This window comes from Rhea pennata, chromosome 2, assembly GCF_028389875.1.
Source record: "Rhea pennata isolate bPtePen1 chromosome 2, bPtePen1.pri, whole genome shotgun sequence".
NCBI classification, from domain to species: Eukaryota; Metazoa; Chordata; class Aves; order Rheiformes; family Rheidae; genus Rhea; species Rhea pennata.
In genome coordinates, this window is record NC_084664.1 from 129,919,248 (window position 1) to 129,927,291 (window position 8,044).

An 8,044-nucleotide genomic window follows, 5' to 3' on the forward strand; every position below is an offset into this window, starting at 1 on the left:
CTTCAGATCTTCAGCCTTGGTGGGAAGGACATCATGCCCTATCGCTGAGCTGGTGAGACAAACTGTCACTATGAGCTGCCTGGCACAAGCTCAGGTAGGCACCACGGGAGCGTTGTGCACAGCTAACAACCCAGACAGCTCTCTCTCACTCATCCCCACTGTCCTCCATTTATCTGCTGGCAGAAAATATGAAAATAATTAATTCCTTTAATACAGGGTGTTGTAGTAGGAGTCCTGGGTGGGCCAATAGGCTAGGAATAGGTCAAGAGCTAGAAGGGCTAGGGGCTTATGGCACCCTAAGTTGTCATACTCAAAAGTGCCCCATGCACTACAGGGTCTGGGTGCCAGCATTACACCGCGGAATTGTGATTCTCTCACAGGGAGACAGGGGGAGTGTGGCAGTCCATGCTGTCATCTCTGAGATTTCTAGCTTTTTAATATATCAGCCTGGGGTGAATGAAGACACTTACTCCAAAGACCAAGAATATTGAGGCCAATGCAGCATGAGTAGTAGGCGAGAGAGAAAAATTGAATCTCAGGAGTATCACAAATTACATCTATGTTCTAGAATTCATCCACATGCATGATCATACGAAAGAAAATGAGAGAAGTGTGTTTGAGTTTTTAAGATTAAAAGTGTTCTATTAAACAATAAAAAATAACCTTAACAGTATAATAGCACTGGACTGAAAAAGTTGTTAAGATATATATATTATATTGCCTAACTAAATCACTATTCATAATCAGCAGGAATTATTAAGTGTCTCTGTATGCAGTCCACGGACGTATGACTGCTTTGGTTTCACCAATATCATCTTTCAAATGTTCATTTCACTGATATGCCTTCTGAAGATAGTGAAAATATGTAATATTCATCAAAGAATCCCTTATCATTGCCAAAGCACTACCACAGCTTCAACTCTCTTCTTGCTAAGCTGAAGTTTAACATAAAAATATCATCAACAGTGATGATTAATTGACTTAGTACATCTCTAGCCAAAACTCCTGTGGTCAAACTTATTATCAAATAAATCCGAATAGATATTAATATTTTTTCAAAAATTTGTTTTGAAGTTTGTGACCTAGGCAAAAAAAGGTATGCATTCACTTGTTAACACTACTTTTTTACTGAAAATAACTGCAATAATAACCACTGGGACTGCAAATTAAAGGATGTCAGGACAGGTGCTCTGGGAAACAATCTCAAACAAGACAGTGTTGGTTTTAGACAACAGAAAATATCAAAGCTGTATCAATACCTATAAGACAATAAGCAGAATTGATTTCTTGTGTCCATGTTAAATGTCAGTCATAGGAACTGGCAAGAGTTCCTGTCAGTAGAATAACTTACCACAGAGACATCTGTGCTTTCCATTAGCACTCATGTCATGTTTGTGCTTCCACTGAGGAAAAGATCAGAAATATTACTGTATCTCTTCTTAAGATGTTTTCTGGTAATTATAAACATAACGATCAGTCTAGCAAAGCAAGAGTCTGATGGGATCAGTATAAAGCCTTCTGAAAGGAATATAAGATTTCGCACAACCAGTAAGGTTGGAAGAGACCTCTGGAGATCATCTAGTCCAACCTCCCAAAGATTTCCTGCTGCCGGTTCTACTGGGGCTTGAACCCAGGATCTTCAGCATGTAAAGCAGATGTGATAACCACTACACTATCCCTCTACCAAATCTATCATCTTTGGTGGATTTGATTTCAGACTCCCTCAGGGCTACGTAATGTGCAAGTTAACTAACACAGTTAACAAGGAGAAAATTGAAGTGCATTAGCACAAAGCTTAAATCAACTCATTGCAAACTCTCTGATTACTAGTGAAAAGTATCAATTTTCTTCATAGGATAAAATATTAAAGTCTCAGTTGCACAGTCTTAGTAATCATCTAATATTTTTTTCTGAATTTATACATGTGGGAATATTACAAGATTCACAGTAGTTTATGCTTTCATCAGGCCTAGTAAATCTAAATAGTAGTCTTGTTTACCACTGTTTGCAGTTTTTCAAATTGGAAGTATGAGCATAGAAGCTTTGGGCTTTTTTTTTTTTTTTTTTTTTTTTGCATTACAGGAAAAGAAAGAATTTAAATGTCAAAAAAATATTTCTATCTTGAACTAGACAAAAGTCAAAATCTCGAAACAAGCTTATAAAAATAATCCTTCTCAATTTCATATCATAGAATCATAGAATCAGTAAAGTTGGAAGGGACCTCTGGAGATCATCTAGTCCAACCCCCCTGCTCAAGCAGGGTCACCTAGAGCATGTTTGACAGGGCTGCATCCAGGCGGGCCTTGAATAGCTCCACAGAAGGAGACTCCACAACCTCTCTGGCAACCTGGTCCAGTGCTCCGTCACTCTCACAGGGAAGAAATTCCCCCTCATGGTCAGGCAGAACTTCCTGTGCTTCGATTTTTGCCCATTGCCTCTTGTCCTGTCACACAGGACAACTGAAAAGAGTTTGGCCCTGTCGCCTTGACACCCTCCCTTCAGGTACTTGTACACATTGATAAGATCCCCCCTCAGTCTTCTCTTCCCCAGGCTGAAGAGACCCAGCTCTCACAGCCGTTCCTCATAGGGCAGGTGCTCCAGCCCTCTGATCATCTTTGTAGCCCTACACTGGACTCTCTCCAGTAGCTCCATGTCTCTCTTGTCCTGAGGAGCCCACAACTGGATGCAGTACTCCAGATGAGGCCTCATCAGGGCTGAGTAGAGGGGCAGGATCACCTCCCTCCACCTGCTGGCAACACTCTTCCTAATGCACCACAGGAGACCATTGGCTTTCTTGGCCTCAAGGGCACGTGGCTGCATCATGGTCAACTTGTCATCCACCAGCACTCCCAGGTCCTTCTCTGCAGAGCTGCCCTCCAGAAGGTCAGCCCCCAGCTTGTACAGGTGCCTAGGGTTATTTCTCCCTAGGTGCAGGACTCTGTACTTGCAATTGTTGAACCTCATGAGGTTCCTCTCCGCCCAGCTCTCCAGCCTGTCCAGGTCTCTCTGAATGGCAGCACAGCCCTCTGGTGTTATCAGCCACTCTTCCCAGCTTGGCATCATCAGTAAACTTGCTGAGGAGGCACTGTGTCCCCTCATCCAGGTCATTGATGAGGAAGTTGAACAGGATGGGACCCAGTACTGAGCCTTGGGGGACGCCACTAGCCACAGGCCTCCAACTAGACTCCACGCCACTGATGACAATCCTTCGAGCTCTGCCATTCAGCCAGTCTTCAATCCACCTCACTGTCCACTCGTCTAACCCACACTTCCTGAGCTTATCTAGGAGGATGTTATGGGAGACAGTGTTAAAAGCCTTGCTGACGTCAAGGTACACAATGTCTGCTGCTCTCCCCTCATCTACCCAGCCACTCATTCCATCCGAGAAGGCTATCAGACTGGTTAAGCAGGATTTCCCCTTGGTGAATCCATGCTGCCTATTCCTGATCACCTTCTTTTCCTTCATATGTCTGGAGATGACATCCGGAAGGAGATGTTCCATCACCTTTCTAGGGATGGAGGTGAGGCTGACCGGCCTAGAGTTGCCTGCGTCCTCCTTCTTGCCCTTTTGGAAGAATGGAGTGACACTGGCTTTCTTCCAGTCCTCAGGCACCTCTCCAGTTCTCCAGGACTTTTCAAAGATGATGGAGAGCGACCTGGCAACAACATCCACCAGCTCCCTCAGTACTCGTGTATGCATCAATCCGGGCCCATGGATTTGTGGATATCAGGCTCGCCCAGAAGGTCTCTAATCCTAGCCTCCTCAACCAAAGGAAAGTCTTCCCTTCTCCACACTTGATCCCTCACGTGCAGGCTACAGGATTCCTGAGGGCTGCCCTTAGCAGTGAAGACTGAAGCAAAGGCGGCATTCAGTAATTCTGCCTTCTCTGTATCCCTTGTCACCAGGGCCCTCACCCCATTCAGTTGTGGGCCCACATTTTCCCTAGTCCTCCTCTTGCTGCTGATGTATTTGAAGATGCCCTTCCTGTTGTCCTTGACATCCTTGCCAGACTCAATTCCAGCTGGGCCTTAGCCTTCCTCGCCTCATCTCTACATACTCTGGCTGCATTCCTATAATTCTCCCAAGTAGCCTGTCCCCTCTTCCACAGTATGTGTACTTTCTTCTGTCTGAATTTGGCCAAGAACTCCTTACTCACCCATGCAGGTCTCCTACCCTCTCTTACTGCACTTCTTACTCATAGGGAGGCACTGCTCTTGAGCTTGGAGGAAGTGATGTTTGAATACTAGCCAGTTCTTCTGGACACCCTTTCCTTCTAGGGCCTTAACCCATGAGACTCCACCAATTCGGTCTCTGAAGAGACCTGAGTCCACACTCCTGAAGTCCAGGGTTGCAATCCTGCTTGTTGCCTTACTTCTTTCCTGCAGGATCCTGAACTCCACCATCTCGTGGTCACTGCAGCCAAGGCTGCCCCCAACCTTCACATCTCTAACCAGTCCCTCTCTGTTGGTAAGGACAAGATCCAGCAGCACACCCTTCCTCGCAGGCTCCTCCACCATTTGTGACAAGATGTTATCATCAATGCATTGCAGGAGCCTCCTGGACTGCTTGTGCCTTGCTGTGTAGTCCCTCCAGCAGATGTCAGGGTGGTTGAAGTCCCCCAGGAGAACCAGGGCCTGTGATCTTGAGGCTACCTCCAGCTGTCTATAGAAGGCCTCATCAACCTTTTTTTCCTGCTCAGGTGGCCTGTAGTAGACAGTGTCCCCCACAACAGCATCCCCCCATGTCAGCCTGCCCTTTGATCTTTACCCATAAGCTCTCAACTGCCTCCTCCTCCTCCCCGCCTAGGCAGAGCTTGGTGCCTTCCAGTTGCTCTCTCACATAAAGAGCAACTCCACCACCTCGCCTTCCTGGCCTGTCTCTCCTAAAAAGCACACAGCCATCCATGGCAGCGTTACAGTCATGTGAGCTATCCCACCGTGTCTCTGTGATTGCAATGAGCTCATGGCCCTGCGATCGCACATAGATCTCCAGCTCCTCCTGTTTGTTCCCCATGCTGCATGCGTTGGTGCACAGGCTTTTCAAAGAGGTGGTCATGCCTGCAGGTTTCCCAGGAAAGGTGTACAGGGGTCCCCCATGGCCATGTCCCAAACGCACATTCCCAGCTACATGCACCTATTGGAGGCCCTCCAACCTAACTTGTGTTTTGTTGTCGACTCTATGACACCCCTCCCACCTAATATGAGATTAACAAAATGATCTGATCTAAATAAATCTAAAATAATTCATTTTTAGTGTGTCCTCTAAAGATTTTCTTATTATTTACTAAATAGTCAAGACAAAAATATAGTTTGAACAAAATACAAAACTTCTCATTTTGAACGTATCAGAGGAGGATATTCTGATTATTTCAAAATGTTGACAAATGGGAAATGTATAAAAACTAAAATTTCCTTATGAAGGATTATTCATTCAATGAAACAATATTTTACAATAAATGAAACATTGCTTCAGAAAATTGATGGGGAGCAGTTTTAAATATAGTCATTTAGGGCAGGGAGTCTTTTACGCGTCCTTACGTGTTCCTTATGTAAGTCAGAGAGCAAGAAAATTCAAAAAAAGAAAAAAGATGTATTGCGAGTCTGATTTAAAGTTCCCTTAGGTCTATTCAGTGATCTATTTATCATGCATTTCATCCATGAACATGATGGAGTTGGTTCTATACTGTCATTTCATCAGATATGAAATATATCTTTAATTTTATTCTATGTGCCTCTGAGTCCCAGGTCTGTGTTCACATGTATGGAAATGACTGGTGTTGGAGGGTTGCCAGTGCTGAGGCTGAAGGTGTGTGTTAGTGTTTGTAAGATCCTAATGCCCAAATTATTGTGAGAGGTGGCAGTGGGGAGTTTAAGTAACTTCAGTGATTGCTCCATCTGAGCTGGAGATGCCCCTATGCTCTAGTAGAGAGGCAGCTCATCTGCCCCCCATGCTGCCTTGTGGGGTGCCCAGAGCCAGGTGCAGGGTTTAACATCTGAAAATCCAGAGCACTGCACTATGCTCCCTGCCTCCTCCAGCTGGGAGATTGGTCCCAAGGGAGAGGTAAGACTGGCTCCTGGAAGAGCTCTGCCTCATGATCAAGTACTTGACCCAACACAAAGCACCAGCTAACAAGACCAGCAAAGTTATTTCTCCTGCTTGCAGTTGGCCAAAGGTACAGTCGTGAATGACCTCAAACACTGGACACATCCAGCGATCACTGCTCTCACATCTCTCATTGTCCAGTCCAGAAAAAGAAAAAACACACACACTCACAAATACACACACACACTCAAGACCACAACAGTGTGTGTGGATAACCCCATAAGAGAACATAAACCTCAAATATTTTCTGGATATAAGACCTAAGAAGGAAGTTATCAACTGCTTCCAAGTGTAGCAGGAATATCCTCATGAACTGGACCAACGTAATCAGTTCTAGCCTAGCAAGAAAATTAATTTGTATAACAGGTTCCCTCAGCTTTTCAGTCATTGCTAATTTCACATTTTCCCTATTTATTTCAGCATATGCAGGACTGTTATTCAGCTGAACATCATTGAGAGTAAAGCCATTACACTGACTATTTATTCTCATACATTTGAACGTAGTTTTTGTTTTCACCCTACCCAAGTTGAAGCATGATAATTCATGTTAAAGATGGATTTCCAGCATTAGCAGTCAGATTTCAGAACTGTTTACAATTCCAATTGTAATTGAGCAATTAAATATCGTTGATTTTTGGAACCCCACTACACTCAGTAATATCACAGCTACTTTCTCTTTTAATAAGAAATTAGAATATCTGTAAAGTCTCTGCTGGATGCCAAAAGCTTTGCTGTTACAAAAGCCTTTCACTGTGTGACAATTAAGGCATGTATTTAGATTCCCAATTTTCAAATCCTTTATATATTGGTGTTAAACAACTTTGTCATCATTACAGAGAACATTCAAGAAAATGCATCATATCTTCTCAGAAATATCTGTTCAAGGTCTGACTCAAACAAAGGCTCCATGAAAAGAGGTTTTACTCAAACTGCATTTCTGAAACATGAAAGATTTAAAAAACAATTTAAATCCAATAGGGAGGAAATTTTATTTTACTAAGTAAAACCCACCCATCAGCACAAGACCAAGACATGAGACAAGATGTGCTTCTCCAACATCTACTCTTCAGCAGTGACCACTACCTTTCTCTCTTACATCGATTGGTCTTGGTTTTAACTGCTCTTAGTCTTCATGATTTACTCAGTCTGTGTAGTTTTGGATTACTTGGCATTCACTTCCAGGCTACTACAGATGTCCTCCTATATGTGGTCAGTGTTGAACATCTGCAAAAAAAGAGTAGTTAGGAAGCAATGATACTTCTCCGTTTTGTATGACCAGATATGGTAAGGCTCAATTGAGTTTTGCTGTAGAGAAAGCAGATGGGCTAACATGTGGAGCTGATTTTTCATAAAACAGTTACTTGAGTTCACATCCTATGAAGGTATAATTTGCTTTAGGTCTTATTTTGAAAAAGGATTTTGTTATTTAGTTCAGACCTCCTTTTAACAGCAGTAGACATTAAACAAGTATTCCCCTTTTCTTACATCTCAGGAAAAGTGAGAGAAGACATACAGAAAAAATGTAGGCATTTCCAAACTTTTAGGAAATCAACAATCAGAAACAAATCATACAAGTTCCCCAACTTAAAATGCCGAGTTTTTTTTTGTTGAATATTTTCTTCTAAAAATAGTTTACTGCATCATTTGTTAAACTCCCAAAAGAAGTGAATTAAAAAACTGCCCCAAGAAAGAGGACAGCATAATATTCAATTCTCATTGTTACTAGTTTTTAAGTTTCTTATGGCTTAATTAAGACTCTCCTGAATTAGTCAGCAAATATCTTGCTACTAGGGTACGGTCTGACGTCATAAGCAAAGATTCAAGCATTCCTAACATAAAGAGCTTAAGATGCAAATTCTGGTTTTGGAATAAGAATTCTGTGAATGTTTTCTTCACATCTCAGATACTTTTTTAACGGAAAAAGTAAAATATGTACTTTAT

At 42.8% G+C, this 8,044-nt stretch overlaps 1 non-coding gene across 1 annotated transcript; it reads right to left on the reverse strand.

Annotated features, from left to right (window-relative positions):
- Positions 1-1,609: 1,609 nt before the first annotated feature.
- On the reverse strand, positions 1,610-1,679 carry TRNAV-UAC (transfer RNA valine (anticodon UAC)). The gene has a single exon. It is a non-coding gene; the product is annotated as a tRNA-Val (tRNA).
- Between the last annotated feature and the right edge of the window lie 6,365 nt (positions 1,680-8,044).